At 30.7% G+C, this 4,547-nt stretch overlaps 1 long non-coding RNA gene across 1 annotated transcript; it reads left to right on the top strand.

Moving 5' to 3' along the window:
- The first annotated feature begins 1,782 nt into the window (after positions 1–1,782).
- Positions 1,783–2,833, top strand: LOC102661741 (uncharacterized). The gene is made up of 2 exons (XR_001384467.3): positions 1,783–2,312; positions 2,457–2,833. It is a non-coding gene; the product is annotated as an uncharacterized lncRNA (long non-coding RNA).
- Positions 2,834–4,547: the final 1,714 nt, after the last annotated feature.

Raw genomic sequence — 4,547 nt, 5'->3', positions numbered from 1 at the left:
TTGAAGAGACTTTGTGCAGTTTGAACCAATGACAAAATACTAACACAACAATAGCAATAACCTGCACTCTTTGTCTATGTTGAAGTACGGTACATTAGAATGATCAATGTTGTGAAGTGGTGTTAAGATTAATGATGGTAACCTACCTATATAGAGTTATCAAGAAATCTTCATTAGAAGGAACCTACATCAGAACAGATCCTTTCTTAACAACATTAGAAATATCAACATACATTTTTTATGTACCTTCAAAAGCACATCAAAATTATTCCTCAAAATAGAAACTTCATAATGGTTTCAAATTTCTGTCAAGTCAAGTATAGCTAACACTTTTCAGACTTCTCACATAAGGTGCAGAGCTAAGGGCCCCACTTCAATTATTATTTTCTTGGGTTGTTTGAAAGTACTTTAAGGGAGTTTTTGAAGAGATTGAAGCAATCTAGATAGAGACTCAAGTTGTCTACCTTTGTGTGAGGAATTTGCATTCTGGCTTTAAGCCTATATGTTTGAGAATGATTCAATTCATAAAAACTTATTTGTCATATTCATTGTAATTTCCTAAGTGGAAATCCCTTGTAAGAGAAGAATATGTACTTGTGTGGTGACTCAAAAAAATCTTGCTTTGTGAATTCTGGCAGTTCATTGGTAGTTGAGGAAACCTAGTAAGTTGCTAGTTAGGAAGTCTAGTAGGTGGTTGGCAAGAAAGTCTAGTAGGTAACTCATAGTGAAAATCCAACAATTAATAGTTGTGTTAGTGGAAATTTCATCTTGAAGGATGAGGACCAGACGTAGCCCAAGATTAGGGTGAGCCAGTATAAAAACTCCACGTGTTCTCTCGTCTTCTCCTTATCCTCTTTATGTTTTGTGGATATATCTTTCATAGCTCGCTTTCTCCAAACAACCTTTCACAAAATTGTTTTAAGAAACTTAACCTTGAACTGAACAAAGATTTAAACTAAGGTTTTGAGCTAACTATTTTGATTTTTTTTTCCTGAAACTATTAAGTTTTCATTCTGAGTTCAAAATAATTCTTCATTTTGAACTAATACATTTTGAATTGGTTTCAGAATAACTTGTTTATACAAAAAGGTTCCTTAAGTTTGGAAAAACACAATTCAACCCTCTTGTGTTATTTTATTCATTTTAATTAGTTCCTCCACCAATCAATACAGTGATTTTGACTCAAGAGAGTTAGAAAAAGAACTCTCATACTCCATATTTTTACTCAATTATTAAAAATGACTCGTCAAACATGAGACACTGTGCTTGCATATTTGACAAAGCTTTATATATATATATATATATATATATATATATATATATATATATATATATATATATATATAAATTACAATTTCTATTATAATAAATTAAATGAAACAAATAAAATTCAATAAAGAAAATTATTTAATATTTTTTAGAAAGAGATGAATTTATTTAAATTTTCATACATTTATAACATATGATAGTAAAAGAAAAATATTATTAGCATGAATAGAATATAACTGAGATTTGAAAAAACAATATACAAAAAGTAATTAACCCATTATTAAGTAAAAATTTATGACTATATATTAATTTTTGTTCTCTATATTTTAGTATTTTTTTTCATTTAAGTTTCAAAAATTCATTTACATACTTTATGTTTTTGAAATATATTATATTTGGTCATTTCTTTAATTGTTTGTTGAGTTTTCAATTTTCAAATAGTTAATATAATATAATTTAATATAATGAAAACTAAAATCTGTCACTTTTTATTTTATTTTAAAAATTATAAAAAAAATAATTGTCATCTCCTCCAAGGCTCCAACCTAGATTTCCAAAATGTGGGTAAAACCACATTCTCCTTCACCGACTTGCCCAAGCTGCCGGTGTACACAATCCACCGTTGATCCCCCTTCCGGTGATGGTCCTTCTTCCTCCATAACAATACACTTAACAGGACTGATGAAAGAGATTATAACTTTGGATTGCGAGGTTTTTGCGGGGAAACATACTTTGCCAACCATGTAGCAGATCAAGTAGTAGAAGAGGAGGGTCACTTGGCTTTGGGCGAGGAGCATATCTTGAACTGGATCGACATGGAGGAGCACGCTTGCAGTCGTTGTTGAAGGAGCAGATTTGTATCGCGGTGTTTGCTGATTTGCATTTGGATTGGCTTCAGGTGAGGAACAGATCTGGATATGGATCGATCGATGATCATGTGTTTCTTGCAAATAAAATTGTTCTGAAGCTATTTGAAAACTGTTTTTTATTTTTATTTTTATTGATTTCCAGGGTCTTGATGCTTGTTCTGAAGATTTTGTAAGGTTCATAATTCAAACATTTGCATTCAATTATAATGGCATTGTTAATTTGTTATATAAGCTATGCACATTGGTGCGATGGTCCTGTGAGTGTGGCTGTCAGATGGTCAATCATATGTGAAATTGGGATTGGATTTTGTTTATTAGGTGGTGTGCAAAGGAGATGCTGAAGGGTATCGTGTTATTCTGAATTGGGGTTCCTTTTACTGAAGTAGTATGCTGCAACATCACAATGGGTTTAATCAATTTGGAAATTTTGCTTTAAGGTGCATTTTAAATTCAAACTGTTGGTAGCTAGGATTATAGGATTTTTACGGATTACTCTCTATAGAGGCTCGGGACATTTCAAATTCCTATTAATATTGGATTCATAAAGCGGGTCTTAAAAGTTTCATGCATTCAAGAAATGTTTGTGTTTTTTGGTATGAGATTTACTTTTTATATGTATGGTATCAGAATATGGTGTGGAAATGGTTTGTATTTTCTTTAGATTTTGTTACCAGAGGTTGAGACTTTGTATTGTTTCTCTTGGATGCTTGATGCGGAAGATGAAGATCCGGGTTTACAATTTTTAAAAATTTGATAGAAAAAGATTAATTATATTTATAATAACATAATTAATTTAAATATTATGGTGGTTTTAACTGACATTATATTAAATTAATTATTTTAAAATTTGAAACACTAATATTGTTAATGGTAAATTTACAGAAGACCAAAACAGAATTATTTAAAAATAAAAAGGACTAAAATGAAATTTTTTAAACATAAATAAACAAATAATAAAACTTAAAAAACCAAAAATCACATTTAATCAAATTTATATATAATATAACTAATAATCAAACGCATGTAACCTTTTCACCTCATCTTTGATTTAATAGTTTAAGAAATGAAATAGGACAAATAAAAAAAATCAACAAGTGAAAGAGATTATCAACATACAACAATTAATTAATCAAAATTTATAGATGTATATTACTAATTTGTGTTTGACGCTAAAATTGTGCACCTCAACTCATGCAAGTTTCTTTTTTGTCTCAATCTGGATTATATAGTTTTTTCGGACTTATTGTTTAGCTAGTTAAATACAAACATTTGTTTCCTAAAGAAAAAGAATCATTGGAACTATACTATACAGTATATCTCTTAATTAATATGCAATATATAAATAACATAAAGCACCTTGTACATTTTTTATAACTCGGTAGAAAAATACCCTAATAAAAATTTATTCAAACAATATTCGCCAATATATATTTAAAAATGTTCTAAATTACTAAACTAAAACCTTATAATTATCTCCAAAATATCTAAACTAATCTGGATTATCACCTTTCAAAGAAAAATGCATCAAATACATGATTTGAATATGTTCCATTATTCTTCACCACACAATCCCAATTATGAATATCAAAAACTTCTAAGAACCTCCTCTCTATTGGATGAGAAGGGCAGAGGAGTAAACGCTCGGCATTGAAATTGAAGCACGCTCGTAGAGCAAATATTGTTGTGAAAAGGCGAAGCGTTTTATGATGATCAAAGGCAACCCAAATAGCACAAATTTGATTGTTGGGTAGCATGAAGAAGAAGTTCCTCCCATTGTTCAAATGGACACGTTGTCCCGTTTCTGTAAGGGGAAAACGATTTTGGAAAACCTCCCTGAGAGATTGATAATATAAGAGTCCACCGGATGATGCATTAATGAGCAAAGCATAAGCTTCTTCTATTCCTTTTCGAGCAAGAATGAGCTCAAGTTTATAATCTTCAAGTTGGGGGAAATATGGCACACATATTCCATTAATAGGTAGGCCAATTTGCGTAAAAAAAGAAATCACATACGGATCTAATTTTTCCCAACCACTATGTGTACGAGTATCATAGAAATAGCCATCTATTGTCTCACAAGTTTTTTTCTCAAACACGATGAATTTGTGACCCAAAACAAAATGACCATCTATTTTGCCTTGAGGGTACCTTGTATAAGGAGGAGGATTATTTAGTATTTGAGGATATTCTTCATTTGGATCGTAAACTTCAAAAGGCCCATTAAGATGATGATCGTGAAGATATGGCTTTCCCTCTAGCACAAAAATTTTACCTTCAATGTTTTCTACCATTGGAGAACATTTCCCATATAGAAATCTCTTGATACGCGAAGTGCGCTTTAGGCTAAATGCATTTTTCTCGAATGATAAATGTAATACCCGATTAGAAGAACCAAGATATGAGTCTGGA

Source organism: Glycine max, chromosome 14 (genome assembly GCF_000004515.6).
Source record: "Glycine max cultivar Williams 82 chromosome 14, Glycine_max_v4.0, whole genome shotgun sequence".
Classification (NCBI taxonomy): Eukaryota; Viridiplantae; Streptophyta; class Magnoliopsida; order Fabales; family Fabaceae; genus Glycine; species Glycine max.
Note: the sequence above shows the minus strand (reverse complement) of the source record. Positions and strands in the feature narration are given on the sequence as shown.